General features: G+C 53.8%; 1 non-coding gene across 1 annotated transcript; it reads left to right on the forward strand.

Annotated features, from left to right (window-relative positions):
* The first annotated feature begins 9,917 nt into the window (after window positions 1–9,917).
* TRNAI-UAU lies at window positions 9,918–10,009 on the forward strand. Its single transcript is given in 2 exon segments — window positions 9,918–9,955; window positions 9,974–10,009. It is a non-coding gene; the product is annotated as a tRNA-Ile (tRNA).
* The last annotated feature ends 17,112 nt before the right edge of the window (window positions 10,010–27,121 follow it).

Raw genomic sequence — 27,121 nt, forward strand, 5'->3', positions numbered from 1 at the left:
TTACTTTGAAAATCAGGGCTCTTGGGTCCTATTCTCAACTCTGACACTGACTGGCTGTGTGACCTAAGACAAGTCAATTCTCCTTTCTCAGCCTTAGCTTCTCCCTCTTTCAAGTAAGGATAATAATGATCCGCTCCTACCTACCTCACGGTGGGTGGAGGATGCAGATCCATTGGAGAGCGTCACTAGGAGTAGTGCATAATATGAGGTGTCCTATCACATTTACTCAGAGCAGATTAACACATAATAGAATAGCTGAAATAGTCTATTTCATTTGTATTCTTTTATTTTGAAATTGTGAAGAGCAGCAACTACTTAGCTCAGACTGAAGCATATTATCTAATGTTTGAGATCTAGGTGTCTCTTTGTGTGTGAGGAGACAATTTAACACACTGTGACAAACAGGAGATGCTTTTGTTTTGCAACAACATATTTTTGCAAAGAACTTTCATCCCACTGGTTATGATTTTGAGAAACAAACTGGTTTAGTCTGAATGGGCTTTTCTGACAGAAACGGTTTCAATGAAATTTCCCCACCATCTCTATTCCTGGGCTCTATCCCTGCCTTGGGGTGGTGGTGGGGTGTTTGTCTGTTAGAACAGGAGTCAGGACCGGTGGCTTCTCTTTCTGGCTCTGTCACCACCTTGCTGGGTAGGTCACTTCCCTTCTCTGTACCTCAGGCTCCTCCTCGTCTGCCCAATGGGAACAGGGACAATTCTCGAACTCTGGGCAGTTTTGAGCCTGAGTGAGATAAGGGGCATTAAAGCCCTCTGTGAAGGAGAAAGGGGAGTTTCACAGAGTTTAGCACCAAGGAATTCTAAAGTTTGCTAAAATGTCTAGTCTGCGGAAACAAGAAATGGTCGGGGCCAAACTTTTTAACCACTGTCTTTTTTAAAGCCCATTCAGGTATGTGAGTCCCTGTCTTTTAGGTACCTGGGGTTCTTTGCCAGCAGGAGAGAAGAGGTTCCTGCCTCCATTTTTGTGGCTTTAACAAACCAGGTGTTGTGCCCTAGTTCTCGTCTGAGATCCCTGGAAAAAAAATCCTCCCATCCATGAACAAGACAGGACCTATCTTTAAAATGAGAACAAAGAGACCCCTGGGACTTACAGACTAGCTAGCCTCACTTCCATAGCTGGGGAGATACTGGAATAGATTCTTAAACAATCACTTCGTCAGCAGCACCTACAGGATACTTTGGTTCTTAGGACTAGTGAGCATGGACTTGTCAAGAACAAATGATTCCAAACCAATCCGCTTTCCTTCTTCGGCAGGGTTCCGGGCCTAGTGGAGGTGGGTAAACAGTAGATGGGATCGATCTCGGTGTTACTAAGGCTTTTGACACAGTCCCGTAGGACATTCTCACAAGCAAAGGAGGGAAATGCGGTCTAGATGCAATCAGTGTAATGTGGGTGCAGAGCTGGTTGAAAGCCCAGACTCCAAGAGCCCTTCTCCATGTCTGGCTGTCCAACGGAGAGGGTGCACCTAGTGGGTCCGGCAGGGATCGGTCCGGGGTCCGGTACTAGTCAATATTTTCATGAATGATTTGGAAGATGGAGTGGAGAGCATGCTGCTAAAATTGGCAAATGACACGAAGCACTTTGTTGCACAGGATTGGAATTCAAAACGCCCTTAACAAATTGGAGAATTGGTCTTCTTGAGCCAAACTCCATGGCTGGGCCCCTCTCTCTAGACTGGGCTGAAGTGAAACCCCAGAGCCAAACCCTCCCCCTCCTGGGCCGTGCGCTCCGCCCTGGAATGGTCAGATGCTGCTTAGCGCTGTCAGAGCAGCTTTGGCTGGGGGATTCTCCCAGCACTTTCCAATAGCGGGAAAGTAGGAAATCCCCATTTGACTGCTGGGGACAGAGCCCTAGAGGGGGGAGCAACCTGCCCAAAGTCCCACAGGAAAAGGAAAACAACCAGCAGTGGAACCAATAGGAGACCCAGCAATGGAACTCAGGAGTCCTAACTCCCAATCCCCTGGCCCGGTCACTCCAGCGGAGCTCACTCCCTCTCAAAGGCAGGGGGAGCGGCCATGAGGGCTGCTTGTAATTGCCAGCTGTGGGAGGGAGTGTGCAGCAGTGGTTAGCAAAGGGGCCTGGAGAGAAGGACTGCTGGGTCCCATCCCTACTTCTGACCCTTGGTGTGACCCTGAGCCAGTAGCTTCCCCTCCCCAGGCCTGTTTCTCATCAGTAGGGTTGGGGGCGCAGTCCTGACAGCCCAGGGGGGTTGGGAGGCTCCAGGAAGGTGTGTAAAGTGCTGGGATGTCAGGATCCCGGAGCGCTGTCACCCCCGCACTAGGGTGATGTTCTGCACCCCCTGCTGCTGGCCAAGTGTCTCCTTTCCCTGGCAATAAGACAGACTATTGTTTTCCCAGCCAGCCGATCACCCGGTGTCATCACCCTGCCTGCTGGCTGGGCAGGGTAACTCCTCAGGTCACCCCCCCCCCCTCCAGCCTGCCTTGGGCTTGGAGAGTGAGGAGAAGGACGAGGGATGACCCTGAACATCCTCCATCCATCGCTCCGTCACCAGAGCAAGTGAGTGGCATTAGGGTTCCTCGGTGGCGTCCCCTGTCTGTCTGGGGAGAGGCAGAAAGAGGGGGAGAGAATCTCTCCCAAAGGAGATTGGATTTGCAAACAGCCCCCAGGAGCCCCTCGCTCTCAGACCGGGGAGGGGCTTCTCCAGAGCCGTCTCCAGTGTGTTTGGCAAGGTCCCAGCAATGGGGCTCCCAGCCCTTCCCTGGTGGGAGACTGTTCCCCAGGCTGAGAGTCTCTGAGCTGGGCCAGACCCGGGGAGCTGCTGAGCATGGAAATCAATGGGAAACGAGGGGGCCCTGGCCTTGCTATGCCGAGGGACTTTGAAGTGGGGAATGGTTTCCCAGGAGAAGTCCGGACTCCTGGGTTCTGTTCCTTCTCTAGCCTGGGTGGGGGGAGGAGGGGGAGTGTGAGTGTGTCCTGGGCTGGAAGGAGGGAGCTGCTTGTTCAGTTGCATCCGAAGAAGTGGGTATTCACCCACGAAAGCTCATGCTGCAAAACATCTGTTAGTCTATAAGGTGCCACAGGATTCTTTGTTGCTTTTACAGAACCAGACTAACACGGCTACCCCTCTGATACTTGAAGAGCTAAAGGTTCCCTGGTTCAATCCCAGGCTTTGGTAGGTCCTCTCATCCTTCTTTGTGCACTGGTGGCTTGTTTTCTGGGAGCACAGTTGTGCCTGCACCCATGGTAAGTCCCTGAGCTTGGGCTCTGCAATAGAAAAAGATACTGTGGGCATCTGCCCCTAGTTGGCTGGCCTGACCTTTAACAATGAAGGATGGGAACTGTCTCTCCTACATGAGTTATTGGTGGACCCAATATGGCAGGAAGAGAGTGAGGCAGGGTGACCCTCAGGAATGGTGCCAGAGGGCTGCTGGGCAGTGACAGGCAGGAAAAGGGGATGAAAACTCCTCTGTGCAGCTGAGCAAGGGCAGTACCCTGGAAGGGGTATCTGTGAAAGTGGCCAGGTGGAAGGGATTTGGGGGCCCAGGAGGAGATGCTTGATGTTCATTGGCTAGGAGCAGCTGGGCTTGGCCATGGTGGGTGTTCAGGAAATGCACATTAACAACACTAGGGTAGCTTGATGGGCAGAGGGTGATTGGTGGAAGGGCCCATCTCTCTGGTCCTCCAGGCCAGGGAAGAATGATGGGGTTGGAGTCGTGTTCTTCACATTCATGGTGCGAGTACAGAAGGCGCTGGAGCTCCCACCAGGGAGAGCATTACTGGGGGGCTTTGTGCTCCATGGCACGGGTTCTGGCTATATTAGTGTGTATGGTCCCCAGTTAAGGTGTAAAAGGAAAGTTCTATGAAGGAACTGGCTCCCTTCCTCTAGACTGCATGGTGTTTGGTGTCGGGGAGGGGTGTGTGAGGGATTTAAATTGTTGCACCGGCCTGAGGACTGCTGGTCCTGTTTTTCCAACCCTCAGAGGAAACTCTTCTATGATGAGCACTACCTGGCGCAGGTCTGTAGTGAGGTCGGCTTAGAGGACGTGTTTCTCCACAGTGGAACCAGTGGAGGGCGGGCGGTAGCCTCCTATTCCTCTGACCTGAGCTCACACCATCCGCAGAGGGGATACACCTTTCTGCGGGGACAGGCCAGGAGTCGCACTGACCGGATTTCCGTGAAGGAGAGCATGTCGACAGCCCAGTGCAGGGTGGAGCCAATGGACTGTTCGGATCACGCAGCTCTCACTGTGTGCTCAATGTGGGCAATTCCCTGACCCACGGCAGAGGATATTGGAAGCTGAACATCCAGAGCTTGCAAGATAAAGGAGCAGGGGGGTGAGGCCTGGTGGTGTTGGCAGAACGGGAAAGCAGCAGAGGGTTCTATGGCAACCAGGGGGATTGATGCGAGTCGGTGAGTTGGCGGCTTTGTTCTGGCAGTTGGGGAAACACCACAACATTAAAGAAACCAGTGGTGCCAAGTCCTGTAGCACCATCTGTGGGATTTCCACAAGAGCATCCGGGCAGGGGAGCCAGTCAGCATGTGACTGTACGATTGGATCAAGCGACAGCTGCCCGAGTTCCAGGAGATGAGGCTGCAGCTGGCCAATATGAGCAGGAGCACCGAGTGAACGGAGGGGCGGCCTCCCCTGACATTTTTGCAGCCTGCAGGGAACGGAGACAAAGCAGGGGGATGCAGGGACTCAGGGCAGGACGCACAAATCCGGTAGTGCAGGACCACAGTCACTGGAGGAGGAGAGAGAGTCCTGCGAGAGGAAGCCGCTGGTGGGAAGCAATACGTGCAGAGTGCAAACCAGCCAGCTGAGAGTCACAGGGGTCTAGAAAATGAAATAGCAGCAGGTCCCATGGTGTAATGGGCAGCACTCAGGACTTTGAATCCTGGAATCTGAGTTCAACTCTCAATGGGACCTACTGGAGATAGGTTAGTTTACTGCAAAGCCCTGGAGCCCAATGTGTTTGGCTACCTTCTCTCAGGGTGAACTAGAGTGAGTTTTTTCCCTCCTGCTGGGTGACTGATGCCCACTGGATATAGGTCTTTGGTCCAGCTGGTTCAATGGGATGGCGGCTATAGGTAGGGGTCCTAGAACTTAACAGTCTGGCTAGAGATTCCTGTGGATTGACCATATGGTTGTTTCTTGCTGCTTCACCTGATGCCCACAACTTTGGACCCTCCAGCTGCCACACTCTTCCTCTTGCCCACATGGCATTTAAAGGAAGGAGTGTCAGGGCCAGGCTTCACAGTCAGGGCTAGGCAGGAGGGAGGAAGAGTCCCAGGCGGGAACCCAGCACCTCTCCTCCTCTGGGCACCTGGAGCAGAGGCGGCTGGTGCTGACAGCTCCAAGGGAAGGGTTAAAAGCCACAGAGCAACCAAGGGCAGGGCAAGAGGAGGGGAGAACCATGCCTATGCGTGGCCAGCAGACAGCCACAGAGACACCCAGCCAGGCTGCTCCCTGCTCCCTGCCATGCCGAACCCCCACTGAAGGCCACTCACAGACCAACATTCGTTCTGGGGCCGGCCAGCATCACAAGGTGGTTGGAAAGCAGGTGGGGCCTCTGACCCTTCCCACTCAGGGGGCTCCTTTTGGCAGTGGGGCAGGAGATATTTCCCCCAAGAGGCTTTTTCCCAGCTGCTGAGAAGCACAGAAGTACCCGGTGTTTGCTCTTGCGGTGAAAGGGGTTAATACGTTTAGGCAGCCTGGCTAGCTCAGCTGGCAGCACCTCTGGCTCTTACTCTGAAGGCTGAAGTTACAGTTCCCTGTCTGGGTGCTTGGGGCTCCTCTTCAACAATACAACACACAGTCTGCTTAAGCCCCCACCCAGTAACCTGGGGAAACTAACCCTGGCCACTGGGTGCCTCTAATAGGCGATACTTTCCCCACTCACACGCACTGAGTGTAGAAAAGAAACTTTAATAAAAAGGAGGAAAATCACCTTGTATTAACTTGGGAAAACACCACAATCAGGATTCATAACACAACACTCTGAGCAAAACACCCTCCCCAGTGCGCTGGGCAGTGGCCTTTTGCCTCGGGCTCCTAAATCCAGACACCAAAAGCTCTGTGGATGTGCCCCACCCTTCACTGCACCTCACCCACAGCTGCTGTCCTGGGTCAGTGAAAACCCAGAGTTCACCTCTCACCTCCTGGGGGGAAAGCCCCTTTCTCCCTCCGCTGTCTGGCCACATTGCCGGCCACTTGCCGTTCCCCCCGTCACCGCTCTGCTGGCCACCCTCTCTGCTCTGGGACGTCTTGTGGTCCCACCAGGAGCGGAACAGGCTCCCTAAAAGGAGTGGCCACCAAAGCCCGAACAGTAGCCCCATCCCGGCCACTCAACGCCACGCCCCTGCCCCACCCTTTCTCCCCAAGACCCTGTGCCTACACTGGAGCATAGCTCAGTGGTTTGAGCATTGGCCTGCTAAGTCCAGGGTTGTAAACTCAATCCTTGAGGAGGCCACTTAGGGATCTCAGGCAAAAATTGGTTCTGCTAGTGAAGGCAGGGGGCTAGGATTTGACCTTTCAAGGTCCTTTCCAGTTCTAAGAGATTGGTATATCTCCAGTTATTACCTCCTCCCCTGAAGACCCTTCCTACTGCTCTCTACCTTGTCTTCTCCCACCTCCACTTGCCCTTACAGTTGTTAAAAAGTGGCAAGGCAGAGCCCTCCCATTTTTAAAAGCCCTGGGGTGTTGTTCCCCCCTGTTCAGGCACCCCTGGGGCCCTGCACTTCACAGAGCTCTCCCTGATTTCAGCTGTTAGTGAGGGAGCCTCACTGCGAGCGCAGACTGGGCAGTTTCTTGCACTGTCCCAAAGCAAGACTAATGCTTAGAGCTGGTTATCAGTGATTTCAGATCTGTTGGTCTGCAGCCATAGGCGCCGACTTATATGGGGCTCTGGGGCTTTAGCCCCATGAATAAATCCCAAGCAGGGGCTCTGCCCCACCAATGTTTTTTCTCCCCTGCTTGGAGCGCCCCCCGCGGCTGCCGCTGCCGCCGCCAGGGCTGCCTAGAGCCCTTTAAATCCCAGCCGCGGCGGGGAATCAGAGGGCTCTGGGCTGCCTGCTGCGGCGGGGAGCCCAGAGCCCTCTGATTCCCGGCTGCGGCTGGGATTTAAAAGGCTCTGGGCTCCCCACGGTTGCAGGCAGCCCAGAGCCCTTTAAATCCCAGCAGCGGCTGAGATTTAAAGGGCTCGTGGCTCCCCGCGGGTGCAGGCAGCACAAAGACCTCAGATTCCCGGCGGCGGCGGGGATTTAAAGGCTCTGGGCCCCCAGCGGAAGCCCAGAGCCCTCTGATTCCCGGCTGCGGCTGGGATTTAAAGGCTCTGGGCTCCCGCGTTTGCAGGCAGCCCAGAGCCCTTTAAATCCCAGCCGCGCCGGGAATCAGAGGGCTCTGGGCTGCCTGCTGCAGCGAAGCCCAGAGCCCTCTGATTCCGGGCCGCGGCTGGGATTTAAACGGCTCTGCGCTCCCCGCGTTTGCAGGCAGCCCAGAGCCCTTTAAATCCCAGCCGCGGCTGAGATTTAAAGGGCTCTGGGCTCCCCGCGGTTGCAGGCAGCCCAGAGCCCTCTGATTCCCGGCGGCGGCTGGGATTTAAAAGGCTCTGGGCGGCCCGCAGCAGACAGCCCAGAGCCCTCTGATTCCCGGCTGCGGCTGGGATTTAAAGGCTCTGGGCTCCCCGTTTGCAGGCAGCCCAGAGCCCTTTAAATCCCAGCCGGCCGGGAATCAGAGGGCTCTGGGCTGCCTGCTGCGGGAAGCCCAGAGCCCTCTGATTCCCGGCCGCGGCTGGGATTTTAAAAGCTCTGTGCTCCCCGCGGGTGCAGGCAGCCCAGAGCCCTTTAAATCCCAGCCGCGGCTGAGATTTAAAGGGCTCTGGGCTCCCCGCCGCAGCGGGCAGCGCAGAGCCCTCTGATTCCCGGCCGCGGCTGGGATTTAAAAGGGTCTCAGCTCCCCCCGGTTGCAGGCAGCCCAGAGCCCTTTAAATCCCTGCCGCGGCTGAGTTTTTAAGGGCTGCGGGCTCCCCGCGGTTGCAGGCTGCCCAGAGCCCTTTAAATCCCAGCAGGCTGAGATTTAAAGGGTTCTGGGCTCCCCGCCGCAGCGGGCAGCCCAGAGCCCTCTGATTCCCGGCCCCGGCTGGGATTTAAAAGGCTCTGGGCTCCCTGCGGTTGCAGGCAGCCCAGAGTCCTCTGACTCCCAGCCGGGGCTGGGATTTAAAGGGCTCTGGGATCCCCGCGGCTGCCAGCAGCCCAGAGCCCTTTGAATCCCAGCCTCTGTCTGCTGATTGCCCCCTCCCCAGACCCCTGCCCCAACTGCCCCCCAGAACCTCCACCCCCTATCTAAGCCCCACTGGTCCTTGTTCCCCAATTACCCCCTCCCGAGACCCCTGCCCCTAACTGCCCCTTGGGACCTCAGCCCCTATCTAAGCCTCCCTTCTCCTTGTCCCCAACTGCCCCCTCCTGAGACCCCACCCAACTTCCCCCCCCAGGACCGCACCCCCTACCTGTCCCCTGATAAACCTCTTAGACTCCCATGCCTATCCAATTGCTGCCTGTCCCCTGACTGCCCCTTCGAACCTCTGCCCCATCCAACTCCCCCTGCTCCTTGTCCCTTGACTGCCCCCCGGAACTCCCTACCTCTTCTCCAACCCCCAAACTGCTTACTGTGCCACTCAGACCAGCGTATCTGGCTCCATGCAGCTCCAGACAGTTGCTGCCATGCTCCCCCATGGAGCCCACAGCCCTCTCCCACCCCCAGCACCTGCCTTCCAGATTTGAACACCTCAAAATTCAGGAGTGCTCAAGCTCAGTTTGGGCAGCTTTTACTTCATTTCTCCCAAATCAGTTTCCCCTGCAAGGTGCCAACTGAAGGTGTTGGAGAACAGAGAGATCAGGTGGCCTCCTAATGCCTGGAAAAGAGACAAAGGCCGGAGGAGGGAGTGTCAGTGCCTGTGCGGACTTCTGGGAAGTGCACGGTGTGGAAGGGGATGCTGTGATGCTTTGGAACATCTCCATACAAAGCCAGTCAGGACTCTGGGGGAGCCTCCTCTCTCGGAGCATACTGTCTCCAGGGCAAGAAGCTTACACCTTCCTGGGTCTGACCTCGGAGCATTCAGCCCTTCCACGTCATGCACTTTCCAAAGTGAGTCTGCCCAGGCTGGTCCTGGGGCAACCAGAGGTCGCTGCACCCCAACTCTGCAGTCAGATGTGACTCTCAGCCAGACAGTAAAACAGAAGGTTTATTAGATGACGGGAACACAGTTTAAACAGAGCTTGTTGGTACAGAAAACAGAACCCTCTGTCAGGTCCATCTTGGGGGGTGGGGAGCCCAGAACCAAGTTCTGGGTCTCTCCCAATTTCCCCAGCCAGCTCCAAACTGACACTCCCTCCTCTGGCCTCTGTGTCTCTTCTGGACAAGGAGGCCACCTGATCTCTTTGTCCCCAACACCTTCAGTTGGCATCTTGCAGGGGAAACTGAGGCACCCACACAGTATTCAGAGAAAATATTAAGAACATTCCCACTTCATCACAACAGATGCAACAAAATATAATACTGTATATTGAAGTAGGCAAGTGCTGCTTCTGACTTTCCACTTTTAATTGACCCTTGTAATCTTGTGGCACTGACGCGTTGTAGCTTCATTTTATATCGGCTTACAGGGCGGGAGCGGGGGGGCACCACCATTTTGGGCCCCACCAAAAATTATACAAACCTGCCGCCTATGTCTGCAGCAAGACTCTCCATTGAGTCTTAACCAGCTCTGTTATTACACAGGGAAGAACAAAAGGGTCAAATGGTGCCTGGAACCCTTAAGAAGAATCCACCCCACCGAGTACAACACTTGTCGCTACCTGCTCTCAGCTCCATCGAGAATGATTTGGGGTCACTCCTTGCCTGTATCAACCTAGGGGGTTTGGAGAAGCACAATTTACAGGTGCACCAGTGGCGCAATTGGTTAGCGCACAGTACTTATAGGGCAGTGCTGAGGAGCTATGCTGAGGTTGTGAGTTCAAACCTCACCTGGAGCCCTGGTTTTCATTAACCACATGGCTTCACCCCCTTATTTGCCCCTGTGGAATGTAGAATTCCAGCCCTGGGGACACTGAGAAGGAGAGGACTCAAAAATGCCCCCTTCACTTATTACCTCCTCTCCAGAGTGCAGATGAGCATCTATAATCCTTTCTCTCCCCTCCACTCCCCCAGCCCCTTTGCCAGGATCCCTCAAGCAGAGCCTGGAGTCCTGCCCATCCTTGACCCCTGAGCCTGGAGGGAGAGGAGCAAGGAGCCATTGTTAGAGGGCTTTCCCTTCCCCCGCCCACTTCCCTGGCTCTTGTCACGCAGGCAGCAAGCAACAAAAGACCAGAAGTCGGAAGCGCAGACAAAGGGATGTTTACTGGGGTTCGTTTCCAAGCAGGCAGATTCCGAAGCCCTTCACACCAGTCGGGCTTATCTCTATACACCCACAGAGTCTGTTCCACGTTGTTCCCTTCCCAGCTCTGACACTGCAGAGCGTTTACCCCACATCCCTACAGACAATTCTTTCCTGGGTGCTGGCTGCTGAGTCCTGCCCACACGCTCAGGGTTTAGCTGGTCGCCATATTTGGGGTCAGGAAGGAATTTTCCTCCAGGGCAGGTTGGCAGAGACCCTGGGGGTTATCACCTTCCTCTGCAGCGTGGGGCACGGGTCACTTGCTGGAGGATTCTCTGCACCTTGAAGTCTTTAAAAAACGAGTTGAGGACTTCGCTAGCTCAGACATAGGCCAGGGGTTTGTTACAGGAGTGGGTGGGTGAGAGTCTGTGGCCTGCGTTGTGCAGGAGGTCGGACTAGACGATCACAATCGTCCCTTCTGACCTTAAAGTCAATGAGTCTATGAGCTCTGACACTGCAGAGTGTTTACCCCACGTCCCCCTTCCCAGCTCTGACACCGCAGAGCCTTGTCTGTGTCCCTGTTCCCCGTTCCCTATTCCCATCCCCCCCCGTTAGCATGATTCCAATTTCCTCTTCCACTTCCGGTCTGACCCCAGTTTACACAGTAATAGTCTCAGCTAGACCTTAACCAGTCATTGTAACTAACCAATTCTAACCTATTGTAACAGAATTCTCTAACCAATTACATCCCACTCCCCTAATTAACTTACACCCAGCAAAATTAACTCGGCAGCAGCCAGAAACAATCAGAGAACCAGACAGATGACAATAGAAAAGTGGGGGCCGGAAAGACAAACCCTACAGAAATGAGGGTTTCACAACCACAACCATTGAGAAGGGATTTCGTGCCAGACCGGATGCTCCCTTAAGATCTGTTTCGTTATCTGCTGGTGATGGGCACTATCGGGACAGGATCGTCTTCCTAACAGCCCAACCCCACCTTAGTTCAGTGTGACGGGTTTGGGAGGTGAGGATGGGACCGTTCGCTTCCCAGCTTATGGCTGCCCCTGCTGCTTAGCCAAAGGCCTTAGCCTACAAACAAGGGCTCAGACTCTCCTAGGGAGAGAAGGCCCAGACACAGGCAGACTGGGATTTTGGGTCTTTGTTTTATACCCCTGTCACTAGCTAAGTGATAAAAATACACCTCAGTTCTTACAGTCTAGGCCTGTACAGGCAGCCTGAATATCGCTATTCTAACAGCCATCAGTCCCTGTGGGAAAATGATCTATTCAGGGTTGTCCCTAGACATTTTGGTGCCCTACACAGCACCCCCGTCCCTCAGCCGGAGCTGGCAGAGCGGAGCAGGCTGGGGCCAGGTCACTCTACTTCCCGCCACCCGGTAATTGCAGGGCAGGCCCGACCCCACACTCACGGGCGGCGGGAAGTGGAGTGATCCGGCCCCAGCCTGCTGCACTCTGCTCCCAGCCTTGGAACTTGGTGGAGTGGGGGAAATGCCCCCCAGCACTCACCAGTGGTGCGGCTGGGAGCTGGTGGAGCAGAGCAGGCTGGGGCCAGGTCGTTCCACTTCCCACCGCCCAGTGAGTGCCGGGTGTGACTGATCCCTCCTGCAGTCTACCGGGATGTAGCTCAGCGGAAGGGGCAGAGTGTGGGGGGGGATGGGGTGGAGCAGGGGTGGGAAAAGGGGGGTGGGGGCAGACCGGGGCGGGGGGCTGTGGGGAAGAGGCGGAGCAGGGACAGGGGCAGCTTTCCTGGCCGGCTCAGCCAGCCGGGGGATCGAGTTCGCCGCTGGAGAAGTATGCAGTTGCGTAGGGCACCAAGAAATTTGGGGCAATTTGGTGCCTCCACGTCCCTTAACCAGGCAGTGTCCCTGTAGTGTAGGCTGTCTGCATAGGTCCTTTCTCAATCTTTCTCACCCTCTTGCCTTGAGTCTCCTCTGTCTCTGCTTTCTAAGCACAGACTAACTCTGGCTGTTCAGAGGAGGGCAGGACCATGACTATGCGTGGCCAGCAGACAGCGACAAAGACCCCCAGCCAGCCTGCTCCCTGCCATGCCAAACACCCACTGAAGGCCACACACAGACCAGCATGTGGGGCGGCTGCTGATGCTCTGTGGCCAACACCAGAAGACGGTAGGAAAGCAGGGCCAGCCCCCCCGGTGGGGCCTCTGACCGTTCCCACTCCAGGTGTTCACTTTTGCAGTGGGCAGGAGATTTTACCCCAAGAGGCTTTACCCCAGCTGGCGAGAAGCAGAGAAACACCCAGGCTCCCAAGGCGCTATGTAGCAACCCCCCTCCAGCACAGGGACAGGCGCACACTTGGAAGAGGGAAACTGCTCCACACACTAGCCCGGGCAGCCGCCCATTTTTTTTGGCAAGTCAGGAAGGGCAAAGGCGAGACTGGAAGCACCTGGGGCTCATGCCCCAGCCTTTGTGACACCCAACCCCCAACTCCTTCCCAGGGCTCTAGCTGAAGTCAGAGTATTGGCAGGAGCTGCCAAGAAGAGGTTCCAGCCCTGAAGGGAGCAGGACGTTCAGCCCAAAGGTAAAACTGGACAAGCACAACCACGAAGGGACATGAACCCTCAATTGCCTGATCCAAACTCAGATGCCTTATCCATTAGGCCACATGGTCACATATAGTCTCTCCAAGTACTTCTTTAGAGAAGATGGACACTGTGTTTCTCAGACTCAGGTCATCTACTGAGGGGGGTTGAGACTCTCTGGGCACAGAAGTCAAGTTCCCTGCGAGATGTGAGACTTAATTCTCTGGAGCCAGGTGCAGGGCTTTGGCAGGGAAGCTCAGGCATGGGGGATTGGGGTGCAGCGGATGGACCGGCTGTCTAAGTGTGGAGATTTAGTTGCACTGAGGTACAGGAGGGAGAAGGAATCCTGATGATGGTCAGTGGCTGTGCAGAAAAAAGGGTGTTGATTCCCCCATCCTAAATGGGCAGGTTGGCTTGACCCTTCTCCCCTCTGCAGAGCGAGGTGGGGCTGCAGCTCACCCTCTTGTGGGGCAGGAGGGCACAGGTGCAGGGTGCTGGGCTCCAATGTACTCGGAAGGCAGCTCCAGTGCGGTGGGGCAGGGCAGGGCCTGTGGTTTACGTTCTGCGTTGCCTGGTGCTGAGCCATTGCACAATCCCCAGCCACGCCGCACAGCGCACCCCGAGAGGGGGCAGGGGGCCAAGCAGATGATCCAGCACGAGGGGGAGAGGATGTGTGGTTGGGGGGAGGAAAGGCCTTGGGCTGCACTGGGGGAGCGCAGAGCAGGGGTGACACCCCAGAAACCTGCAACAAAGGGATGGACAGGTGGCCTGGGTGGATAGAAGAGGCAGCGAGCCTAAAAGGGGAGTGGGGTCTAGTGGTCAGAGCAGGGAGGGGGCTGGGCACCAGGCGCCAGGGACCTCTGGGTTCTATCCCTGACTCTGGGAGCAGAGGTGGGTCTAGAGGTCATAGCAAGGGGACTGGGAGCCAGGACTCCTGGGTTCAATAGTGGCGGCTGCTTTTTCCTGTGTCTCCCGCCCTACAGATCCCAGCCCAGCCCCCTAGCAGAATCTGACTGGGGGAGGGGGTTGCCCTGCCACTCCAGACTCGTGATTCGAACCACTCTCACCATAGGCTCTGACATCACGGAATCTCCCCCCCAAGACAGAAAGTAGGAGCCCCTCCCCTCATGTGGAGGAAGCTAGTGAGTTTCTTGGGGGTCTCTGGCAGAGGTGACGGCACCCACCAGACACCCACTCATGGTTGCAAGGAGACCCCCCTGCACAGCTCCCTGCTATGAGGGGCTGGGGGTGCCCAGCCAGGGTCAGGAGGTGAGATGGGGATGCAGTGGCAGGAAAGGGGCAGAGCTGGGGGTGGTGCCAGGTCTGGTGCTGGCTACACGGGGAAAAACCACACTGCTCCCCCATAACACACACACACACACACACACACACACACAACTCCTGGTCTTGGGAGGGGAACAGGAGAAAGGACAAAAGAAGCAAGTGTCGGAGAAAAACTCAGTTCTCGCTTTTTCTTTGGGTGCAGCAAAATCAAATACTTTATTATTTCTCTAGTAATTACAATAGAGGGAGGGAGGGAGTGCCCTAGGACACAGGGTCGCCCCAGTCCCGGACAGGTCTCTCAACTAGTAAACAATTACAGCAAGCCTTTATACCTTTGTTACAGACAATAACTAGCAATAATACAGACAATAAAGAGCAACAACTGCATTTTGTTTATACATAAGCCATCCTGCTATCTTGTTTTTCTCACTCCTAGAAGACACCACTCTGCATATTTGGTTATCTGAATTGCAAGGTCGTAATAACTTTTTACACAGTTTCTTTCCCTCTCGCCTCACACCATCCTCGCTTCTGCAAGTCTCACGTCATTGGGGTTACAGTGTGGCCTGACTTTTGCTAACTATTAGCTTGAATCTTGCTAACTGACTGACATGCATTAAGATCCCCTTCAAATCCTTGTTAATTCTTTCCCTGCTTCCACACAAGAGACAAAGAGAAAGGAGGGATGGAGGACAAGGTGAAAGCAAAAGGACAAACCCCAATGTCCCCAGTGATTCTAAGGGACAAAATCCCAGGTGCAGAATAAAATTCTGCCTCCTTAAGCTCGTGTTTTCCATGCCTAGAATTCAACTGTCATCTGATGGATCAGACTGAACAGGTTTCAAACCTCAAGGAGGCTCTTACCTTCTAAACAGGGATGGCTGTTTTCTAGTAAAATCAGGAAAACAGAAGGAGAAAAGTCGAAAGAGGTTCCTCCTGGCGCTCACGTACGTGAACCCGAATACTCTCTCAGTCCTCAAAGAGAGACCTGGAGAAGGAGACTTGCTGAAGCAAAGCCACAGGGGTCTCTGAGGTTTCCCTGGCCCCTCGCCCCTGTCCTGCCTGGGTGATGTCAGCATCTCTCTGTGAGGTCACCACCTCCCCACCACCTTTGACCAATAATCTGAGGTCCAGCAAAAGGCCTTTGTGATGTCACTGCCACACCCCTCCCTTGCTGTGCTAATGTCCTGCCCCTGGCCAGGCACTTTGGAGGTTTGAGCTACTCCCTGTGGATCACCCCACTCAAGGAACGTTCGTTCTAGGAAGCAAGCCGGCTAGACAGGAAAACATCAGACGCTGCTCCCAATGCTACACTCAATTTTTCAGGAATTAGTCGACTTTATGGCCAGAAGGGACCATTAGAGCATCTAATCTGACCCCCTGCATATCACAGGCCTCCTGTATGACACAAGAGCTACTTTTGGGGCAAACACATTCCAGAAAGGCATCTAGCCTTCATTAAATGACATCAGGAGATGGAGAATCCACTACTTTCCTTGGTAGCTTGTTCCTGTGGTGAAACATCCTCGCTGGTTAATTTTTGTGCCTTAATTGTAATATGAATTTGTCTCTTTTCACCTTCCAGAGATTGGGTCTTGTTATGCCTTTCTCTGCTAGATTAAAGAGCCCTTTTATACCCAATATTTTCTCTCCATTAAGGCACTTCAACACTTCAATGAAGTCACCTTTCAATCTTCTTTTGGTAAGCTAAACAGGTTGAGCTCGTTCAATAGCTCACTAGAAGGCATTTTTCTCCAGCCCTCAGAACATTTGGTGGCTCTTTGCTGCCCCAGCTCCAATTTCACAACATCTTTTTCAAATGAGGACACCAAAACTGGAGGCAGTATTCCAGTATCAGTCTCACTGATGCCGTATCACCTCCTATCACATTATTGACATAATCTGTAACTGTATAGATCACCGTTGGGACCACTGCTCTATATTTGCAGCCAATATTGTAGAAAGGTTGTCGTGTAAGGGGTCTATGGAGAGGTTATGATTGGCTGATTATAATTATGCTATCTCTAGATGTGTATCATTTCTGTAGTTGACGTTATGAATCTTGGCTCTGTGCTGCCCATATTTCAAACTTGTGCTCTGCTTCCAGGAAACACCCCAGACAAGTTGGTGTCAGTTCTGTCTAGCCTGTTTGATGGCTCACTGTTAAATGTTGATGGCCCATTGTTAAATGCTGCTATATTATGATCATTATTTCCAAGCGGTCCTGTTATAGTTACCTCTTGGACAAGATCCTACACTCCACTCAGGACTAAATGGAGAGTTGCTTCTTCCTTGCGGGTTCTTGTATCAGCTGCTCTAAGAAACAGTCATTTAAAGTATCGAGAAATTTTGTCTCTGCATTTTGTTCTGAAGTGACATGTACCCAGTCAATATGGGGATAATTGAAATCTCCCACTATTATGGAGTTCTTTATTTTGATAGCCTCTCTAATCTCCCTTCGCATTTCATCCTCACTATCACTGTCTTTGACAGGGGGTCGATAATAGATCCTTATTGTTATATTCTTATTAGAGCATGGAATTACTATCCATAGAGATTCTATGGAACATGCGGTTTCATTTAAGATTTTTACTTCATTTGAGTCTACATTTTCTTTAACATACAGTGCCACTCCTCCCCACCCCGAGTATGACCTGCTCTGACCTTCAGATATATTTTGTACCCTGGAATGATTGTGTCCCATTGATTGTCCTCATTCCACCAGGTTTCTGTGATGCCTATTATGTCAATATCCTCTTTTAACACGAGGCACTCTAATTCACCCATCTTATTATTTACACTTCTAGCATTTGTGTACACGCACTTTAAAAACTGGTCACTGTTTATTTGTCTGCCCTTTTCTGATGTGTCAGATTCTTTGTGTGTGAATGCTTCTCGTCTGATCTGGCCCCTACTTTATCCTCTTCCAGCCTCTCTTCCTGACTAAAACTAGAAAAATCTCTATCACTACACTCTCCTCTAAGAGAAGTCTCTGTCCGATCCACGTGCTCCTCTGCAGCCATTGGCTTCCCCCCCATCTCTTAGCTTAAAAACTGCTCTGCAACCTTTTAATGTTAAGTGCCAGCAGTCTGGATCCACTTTGGTTTAGGTGGAGCCCATCCTTCCTGTATAGGCTCCCCATCCCCAAAGTTTCCCAGCTCCTAATAAATCTAAACCCCATCTCTACACCATCATCTCATCCACGCATTGAGACTCCGAAGCTCTGCCTGCTTACCTGGCCCTGCGCATGGAACTGGGAGCATTTCTGAGAATGCCACCATAGAGGTCCTGGATTTCAGTCTCTTTCCTAGCAGATTAAATTTGGCCTCCAGGACGTCTCACCTACCCTTCCCTATGTCATTGGTATCTACATGTACCATGACCACTGGCTCCTCCCCAGCACTACACATAAATCTATCTAGATGCCTTGAGAAATCCGCAACCTACGCACCAGGCAGGCAAGTCACCATACGGTTCTCCCGGTCATCACAAACCCAGATATCCTTGTTTCTAATGATCAAATCTCCTATTACTAACAGCTGCCTTTTCATAATGACTGGAGTTCCCTCCCCCGGTGAGGTAACCTCAGTGCAAGAGGCTCTTCCAGATAGTGTTGGGGTGAGGGTCCCAACTATGAGAAGCTTTCCCTCTGCCCCCGTTGACTGCTCTCATTCCCTGGGCCTTCCATCCTCCTCAACAGTGCGGGGGGGCTGTCTGACCGGAGTTGGGACAATTCTATAGTGTCCCGGAAAGCCTCATCAACATACTTCTCTGCCTCCCTTAGCTCCTCCAGTTCCAACACCCTGGCCTCCAAAGCCTCCACACGGTCTCTGAGGGCCAGGAGCGCCTTGCACCAAATGCCCACATACATACGTGACATAAGAACGGCCGTACCGGGTCAGATCCAAAGGTCCATCTAGCCCAGTATCCTGTCTACCGACAGTGGCCAATGCCAGGTGCCCCAGAGGGAGTGAACCTAACAGGCAATGATCAAGTGATCTCTCTCCTGCCATCCATCTCCATCCTCTGACAGACAGAGGCTAGGGACACCATTCCATACCCATCCTGGCTAATAGCCATTGATGGACTTAACCACCATGAATTTATCCAGTTCTCTTTTAAACGCTGTTATAGTCCTAGACTTCACAACCTCCTCAGGTAAAGAGTTCCACAAGTTGACTGTGCGCTGCGTGAAGAAGAACTTCCTTTTATTTTCTTTAAATCTGCTGCCTATTAATTTCATCTGGTGACCCCTAGGAATCTTCTGTTGATTATGCTGCACTTAACCCTCAGTTTTATTTGAGCAAACAGGAGATATTTGACACTGTGCGATACGGCTCCTGTGCTCTGTTCCCAAAGTGTTCTGCAGCAGGGGAGGGTCTCTGGTAGTGTGTGTGTCACTGGCATATTGGGGTGATGCTGAAACAGGGCAGAGTAGAGGTGGCATTGTGGGGCTGGCGTAAATCTTCTCTCTCCATTTCCCCTTCCAAGAACCGAGGGGACAGTAACCCTTACCCAGTGAGGTCACATTCTCATAAGAACATAAGAAAGGCCGTACCGGGTCAGACCAAAGGTCCATCTAGCCCAGTATCTGTCTACCGACAGTGGCCAATGCCAGGTGCCCCAGAGGGTGTGAACCTAACAGGCAATGATCAAGTGATCTTCCTCCTGCCATCCATCTCCATCCTCTGATGAACAGAGGCTAGGGACACCATTCTTACCCATCCTGGCTAATAGCCATTTATGGACTTAGCCACCATGAATTTATCCAGTCCCCTTTTAAACATTGTTATAGTCCTAGCCTTCACAACCTCCTCAGGTAAGGAGTTCCACAAGTTGACTGTGCGCTGCGTGAAGAAGAACTTCCTTTTATTTGTTTTAAACCTGCTGCCTATTAATTTCATTTGGTGACCCCTAGTTCTTGTATTATGGGAATAAGTAAATAACTTCTCCTTATCCACTTTCTCAACATCACTCATGATTTTATATCTCTATCATATCCCCCCTTAGTCTCCTCTTTTCCAAGCTAAAGAGTCCTAGGCTCTTTAATCTTTCCTCGTATGTGACCCTCTCCAAACCCCTAATCATTTTAGTTGCCCTTTTCTGAACCTTTTCTAGTGCTAGAATAGTTCTTCCGCATGACATCCCAGTAGAGGGCTCTCTGAGTGGGGTCCAGCAGAGCCCACTCTTCACTGGTGAAATACACAGCCACCTCCTCGAAGGTCACCAGCCCCTGAAAGAGCGAAAGGCCAACACTCATTACCTGCTGCCCCATTCACAGCCCCACTACTTGTGAGGAGAAGAGCCCATCAAAGGGAAGCCCTGGGTGGATTGCAGTCAACAAAGTCCCACCCCCACCCTGGTCAGAGCATCCAGGAAACATCAGAGCGAGGGGACAAAGAGAGCCCCTTATCTCTCCCAGCAGATCCATCACATGCCTACTAGCCACAAACCGATACAGGAGATGGAGCCCCTAGCAGGGACCAGGGAGAGCTCCCTGGTAGGAAGCTCAACACCCTCCTCATTGTGAGGAGCTGGATATGAAGGGAGGGGAATCTCCCCTAACCCTCACTGGTGGGTGCCCCCTTCATATCTCACAGCAGCCACTGGTTAGTCGGGTCAGGCTCCAGCACTATGAGTCTGGTCAGTTTTCCCAGCCCCATTCACGTGGGTTATTTTCTGCTCCACAGACTAGAGCATTTCCACCTCCGAACCTCATGGGTCTGTTCCTAGAATCTAGGCCACTTATTAAACAACTCCCAGCAGGTTTGTCACACCCTGTCCTCCCTTTCTCCACCCTGTGCATTTCCTGTCCTGCTCCAACCTCCAAACCAGACTGTGCAAACCTTCCCAACTCCACTGTATTTGCTGTCCCTCTTCCTCCTGTAGGAACCCACCAACCCCCCCTCAAAAAAATAATCCCTACCTGAGCTGGCTCCACTGCAGACATTTCTCTTCCCTGTGTCATGGGAGGATGGGATGAGCTGGAGAAAAACACGGACGTCATTCTGCAGCCTGGCAGGGCAAGAAGGGCAGTTGTGGAGGTTTCAGAACAGGCTTTAGTTAATTTCACATCACGAGTCCCCCAGGCCCTTTCCCTGCACACAGACATCGTAGACTCCGCCATGCTGGGAACATGCTTGATCTCTTTAATTACAGTGTAGACCTGGCCCCTCCTGCCAGGCTAAGCCCACAGAGAGATTTTTAACCTCCCTTCTCCCTCCCCTCACCCCGTAACAAAGTCTCTGAACACAAGGCTAGAAAAGAGCAGAACCAAAGGAGTCACTGTGGGGGATTCCCTCAGACAGTGACCCCAGGGCAGCCACACCCCAGCAGGGGGAATATGGAGTCAAGAACTGGTTTCTCCTCTGTCTGAGCCTTTTCTTGTTCACTGGAAAGTGGTTCTGCCCAGGGATGCTGCAATACATGTGTCTGGGTGGACTAGAGAGCTGGAAATCTCTCCCCCCACTCATTTCTCCCACTGCCCCTTTCAGTGTCTCCCTCCCCAGTCCTCTCTACCTGCCCCTCTGGCTGGGACAGTCCCATTCCTGGAGGCTTTGATTTCCCAGGGCTGGATTTTCTCCTGGCAACTACTAATGGGAGGAGAAATGGGGGGGAGGGGGCTGTTTGTGCAGAGTCACTTTCTTGCCAGTCCCCAGCACTTTTCCTGAGGTCTGTTACCTGGAGTCTGTGGTAGAATTTGTATTAACAGGGCCCAGGGCTGCCCTAGGGGGCTAGGACGAGCGGAGAAAGTCATCACTTTGGCAGGGTAGAAAAGAAGCTTTAATTAAGGTCACTTCCCAGCAGAGAGGCCCCACTGGGGGAGCAGCAGCTGCTAAGCCTGGTCTCCCAGATCACAATGGAGGCTGCAGCATCTGACCCAGGAAGCTGAACCCCAATATCCTGAGCAGAGAGGGACAGAGCGTTTGAGCAGCTTCCCTCCTTTAGCTCTCTGGGGAGAGCAGCTCTGCTGATCTCAGTTGCCCCACTGTCCATCCGGAGTCACTCCTTGTCTTTCCATGCAGTGACTCCGGATTAACGATGGTCTCAATGAAACCAGATTTCAGGAAGAATGAGTCCAGAACGCTGTGGAAGAGACCATTGTGTGGCATTTCTAGCCCCCTTCTCACCTGCCTCACCCCCCGGATCTAGGACAAGGACTGGGGGGGGGGGCATGAATATTCCCTGCGGGACCAGAAGTTCCTGCAGTTTTCAAGAGGGGAGAAAAGACAAATCTGTGATTTCACCTGACAGTGTTTGGTAAGTGGATAGAAAGTTACCAGGGTGAGGGGGCCTGGCTGGGGGCTGCCTGGCCGCGCTTGGAGCCAGGATTGTGGCACAAACTGATCCGGGAGCAGGATCAGGGTTAGCAGCAGCCCCCAGACACCCCCCAGTACCCAGAGCCCAGACCCCACATCCGGGGCCCCAGACACCCCCACAGCCCCAGCCAGGGACCTGCCAGATCTTCCCTGGCCCCCAGTCCCCAGAGCCCCTGGCCAGGGCCCCAGACACCCCCAGAGCCCCCAGCCCCAGGGAGGCTGGACACTGGCGAAGGGAGAGAAAATGGGGCACAATCAGGGGGCAGGGAACTTCTCAGGGGCTGGGGAGGGGGTCACCCTGGGGGCTGCTCGTGGCTCTAGGGAGAAAGGGGGCGGGGGGTCCCCACGGGGGGGCAGCGGTAACTCCGAGGGGGTCTCAGCCCCCTTTCTCGCCCCGCTCCTCGGGGGTCACCGGCTCCCCCCCCCCCGGCCATGTCCGGGCTGCACCGACACGTCCCCCCCCGCCCCTTTCCCAGCCCCCCCGTAACCCCCCGCTCGGCCCCGCGCCGGCACCCGGAGGCTGCAGCTCCGCAGCGGGGGCGGGGCCGGGCCGGGCGCGGGGGGGTTAATGAAGGTCTCTCCCGCCGCGATCTGCGCATGCCCAGAGCACAACGGCACAAACCCTTCTCCGGCCCGGGAGAGGCTCCAACGGCTCCGCACGAGCCAGGCAGAACCGCAGCGACCCAGACGCGTCCGCGCTCCGGCTCCGCCTCCCTGGCCGACGTCACTTCCGCTCCACTGAGAGCCCGGAACTACATCTCCCAGCCTGCCCCGGGGCCGCGTCCGCCCTCCCCTGCCCAGGTAAGGGAGCTGAAACTGCGCATGCTCCGTGCGAGCCCCGCTGGGGGCGGGAGAACAAAGCTGCTGCTGCCGCCTCCGTGTGAGCCGGTGAGTGAGAGACCCCGGGGGGCGGGCACGTGACTCTGCCCCGGGGAACCTGGGAGAAGCCTCGGAGCCGCCTCGGGGAGGAGTGAGTCAGGGTTGCGGGGTCATTGGGGAGGAAATTCGAACTGTTTTGTGCAGCCAGGAAATTCCCCGGGGGGGGTCAGTTCACTGAATCCTCCCGTGTTTGTGCCACGTCCTCCCACGTACAAAGTCTGTCAAGTGTTTCCCCTTTTCTCTCGCTATCACACGGGGCTCTAAAATCCAGGGAGATTCCCCCCCCCCAGTGATCAGCTCTCTGATCTCCCCCCATAGTGCCCTGGTCTCCCCACACTTCTCAAGTGTCCATTGAAAATCTCTCCCATGGGGGGTCCCCCCCCCGTTTTACCTGCAGCGATTTGTCCTTGTCCGGGTGGGAAATTGTTGCCCTGGGTCAGTCCCCAGCACGTGGCTGCCCCTGGCAGGTGGTGGGGTGTGATGCCGGGTCTCTGCCGGGGACGGGAGGGGCACGTGTCCCCCGTGGGGGCTGCCCGGACCCCGGTTTCCCATTCCCAGTTACTGCCCCCAACTACCAACACCGTTGTCCCCAGTCACCTGCCCATCCCCCACTGCTGCCCCCTTCCCTCCTCCAAGGACCTGCCAGCTCCCCCCCCCCCGCCCCTAACTACCAAGACCGTTTCCCTCAGCCCCCAGTCACCTGCTCATCCCCACTGCTGCCCCCTTCCTTTATCCACGGAGCCTTCCAGCTCCCCCCCTCTTAAATCAGCTCCTCAAAGGGCTCCCTGCTGCCCATGGGAATGGTGGCAGAGGGAGGTGCCATCACTTTGTGTTTATGTATTGGATAGTCTCATAAAATCCACTCAAACAGCGCCCCTTTTCCCTCTAGTTATTTAATAGCAACATAAAATCCCCCCAGATCTTGGTGTTTTTCTCTCGTGTTGTCAATTGCTTACCTTGTTACACGTTTATCCCCTAAACATTTGCTCCACTTCCCTTTAGTTGTCTATTTCTAAGTGAATATCCCCAGAGATTTTTTCCTTGTCTCTCTAATGATAAAATAAAAAGGAAATCTGAGATTTACACCTTTCCTCAGATTCTTAAACATGGATAAAAAATGTTTGCAAATGTTGCCCATTTCTGCTCTATTCATTTATCAAATATTGATGTGAAATACACTCAGATTTTACCTCATACCAACAACTGATATAAAATCCCTCCGATTTTACACTTTCTTCTCTATAATTGGCAAAAATGGATCCAAAATCGCTCAGATTTCCACCCTTTCTCTTTCATTTCTGAACATTGATCTCAAAGCCCAGGATTTCCCTCTTTCTACATCATTATCAAATATCAATTAAAAATCCTGTCGGGTTCGGGCTGTTCCCCATGTCTCTAAATCCCAGCAACTTCTCCTTCCTTGGAGGGGACCTGTTGCCCTGAGTCATTGTCCATCCTGGAGGTCGCAGGGGGTTAAATTGCCCAGTGATCATCTTTCCCCTCTCCTTGGAGAATCATTTGTTCCTCCTTTATCTCTGTTAAAATGTTTGCTGATGAAAGAGACCAGACACACGTTTAATACCCATCAAAGCCAGAGGCCTCCCCCTGTTTGGGGGATCGGTGGTTCCCAGCTGGTAACGGGAGAATTGGCTGGACCCTTTTCTTTTCTCCATCTGGCATGGGATGAGGAGGTCACTGAGTGCAGCGTGGGTCCAGAAGTATCCCAAAGCCCATGATAAATGGTCTCTGGAAGGGGCTGCTTCCCACATTGCTAAGATGTAGCCACCTCTGGGGTGGATCCATGGTGACCATTATTTGCTAGTGACAGGGCATGGACATGTCTTACCTTTCTGCTGAAGGGCAGGCGGGGGTCCTAGGCAGGCAGTGAGTTCCCAATTGGGGTCCCTGGCTGGTGGGGGCTCTTGGTGGGGGGAACCCTTTGGGATTCCTAGCCTGGCAGTGAAGATCTGGTGGGGGTTCTCTGGCTGGTGGGGCTCTGAGGGGTATCTGGGGTCTCTGGCCAGAGATTCTGGGGGTTGGGTTCCAGGGAACATATGGTGGGACCCTGGCTGGGGGGTCTGGATTCTGGGTACTGGGGGGTGTTTGGAGGCCCCTGGATGGAGGCTCTGGGGGCTGCTACTAACCATGCTCCTTCTATCTCATCAGCTTGTGCCAGAATCCTGGCTCCAAGCACTTCCTGGCATTCCCCAGGCAGGCCCAGTCACCATGATAACTTTCTAGCCACTTATCAAACACTGTGAGGTGAAGTGACAGATTTTGCTTTTCTCTTCTCTTGAAAACTGCAGGAACTTCTGGTTTCATAGGGAAAATTCCTGCCCTGATTCCTTGTCCTAGATCTGGGGGGTGAGGGAGGTGGGAAGGGGTTTATCACTATCTTCCACAGCATTCTGGACTCATTCTTTCTGAAATCTGGATTCATTGAGAACATTGTTAATCCAGAGTCACTGTATGGAAAGACAGGGAGTGACTCCAGATGGACAGTGGGGCAAATGAGATTCTCCCTATGAAGAGGGGCTCTCATTAGCAGCTCTCCCCAGAGAGCTAAAGGAGGGAAGCTGCTCAAACGCTCTGTCCCTCTCTGCTCAGGACATTGGGGTTCAGCTTCCTGGGTCAGACGCTGCAGCCTCCAATGTGATCGGGGAGACCAGGCTTAGCAGCTGCTGCTCCCCCAGCGGGGTTCTGTGCTGGGATGTGACCTGAATTAAAGCTGCTTCTCTGCCCAGTCCAGGTGATGACTTTCTGCAGCTGGTACTAGCAGACCTGGGCTTTGTTAATACAAATTCTGAGCCACAGACTCCAGGTAACAGACAGACCTCAGAGAAAGTGCTGGGGACTGGCAAGAAAGTGACTCTGCACAAACAGCACCCCCCCTCACCCCCCAATATCTCCTCTCATTAGTAGTTGCCAAGAGAAAATCTAGCCATGGGAGAGCAAAGAGCCAGGAATGGGCTTTCCCAGCCAGAGGGGCAGGGAGAGAGGACTGGGGAAGGAGAGACTGAAAGGGGCAGTGGGAGAAATGAGTGGGGGGGAGAGATTTCCAGCTCTCTAGTCCACCAGACAAATGTATTGCAACATCCCTGGGCAGAACCACTTTCCAGTGAACAAGAAAAGGATCAGACAGAGGAAAAAAGTCTTCCAGACTCCATATTCCCCCTGCTGGGGTGTGGCTGCCGTGGGGTCAGTGTCCGAGGGAATCCCCCACAGTGAGTCCTTTGGTTCTGCTCTTTTCTAGCCTTGTGTTCAGAGACAAAGGGCTGGTCTATCCTACCTCCGGATCGGCAGGTAGCTCTCTCCCATCAACTCCAGTACTCCACTGCCTCAAGGGGCGAATGCGGAGTCGATGCGTTAGCAGCAGCAGCAGTCGGATGCTGCAGTAAGTCGATCTAAGTAAGCTGACTTCACCTACGCTATTCTCATAGCTGAAGTTGCGTATCTTAGATCAACCTCCACCTCCAGTGTAGACCTGGGTTTTGTTATGGGATGGGGGGAGGGAGAAGGGAGGTTAAAAATCTCTGGGCTTAGCCTGACAGAAGAGGCCAGGTCTACACTGTAATAAAGAGATTGAGCATTTCTCAGCATGGCAGAATCTAGGATGTCTGTCTGCAGGGAAAGGGCCTGGGGGAATCGTGATGTGAAACTAACTAAAACCTGTTCTGTAACCCCCACAACTGCCCTTCTCGCCCTGCCAGGCTGCAGAATGACGTCCATGTTTCGCTCCAGCTCATCCCATCCTCCCATGGGATAGGGGAGAGAAATGGCTGCAGTGGAGTCAGCTAAGGTAGGGATTATCGGGGGGTTGCTGGTGGGTTCCTGCAGGAGGGAGAGGGACAGCAAGTACACCAGAGATGGGAAGGTTTGCCTAGTCTGGTTTGGAGGTTGGAGCAGGGCAGGAAATGCACAGGTTGGGAAAGGGAGAATGACAGATTGTGGCAAACCTGCTGGGAGTTGTTTAATAAATGGCCTAGACTCTAGGAGCAGACCCATGAGATGAGGAGGTTGAAATGCCCTCAATTCTGGAACAGAAAATAACCCACCTACATGGGGCTAGGAAAACTGACCAGACTCCCAGTGCTGGAGCCTGACCCGACTAACCAGCGGCTGCTGTGAGATATGAAGGGGGCACCCACCAGTGAGGGTTAGGGGAGATTCCCCTCCCTTCATATCCAGCTCCTCACAATGAGGAGAGTGTTGGGCTTCCTACCACGGAACTCTACCTGGACCCTGCTAGAGGCTCCATCTGTATCAGTCTGTGGCTAGTAGGTATGTGATGGATCTGCTGGGAGAGACAAGGGGCTCTTGCTTCATCCCCTCACCCTGGTGTTTCCAGGATTCTCTGAGCGGGCTGGGGTGGGACTCTGTTGACTATCATCCACAGAGCTTCCATTTGATTGAAAGTGTGAGTGGTGCAGCAGGTACTGAGTGCTGGGCTCTTGCTCTTTCAGGGGCCATTGACCTTCGAGGAGGTGGCTGTGTATTTCACCAGGGAAGAGGGGGCTCTGCTGGACCCCACTCAGAGAGCCCTCTACAGAGACATCATGCAGGAGAACTATGAGAATGTGACCTCACTGGGTAAGGATTCCCGTCCCCTCGGTTCTTGGAAGGGGAAATGAAGAGAGATGGTTCATGCCACCCCCCAATGACATCCCTACTCTGCCCTGTTTCTGCATCACCCCAATATGCCAGTGACCCACACACTGACACAGACC

Source organism: Mauremys reevesii, linkage group 23 (assembly GCF_016161935.1).
Source record: "Mauremys reevesii isolate NIE-2019 linkage group 23, ASM1616193v1, whole genome shotgun sequence".
Taxonomy (NCBI): Eukaryota; Metazoa; Chordata; order Testudines; family Geoemydidae; genus Mauremys; species Mauremys reevesii.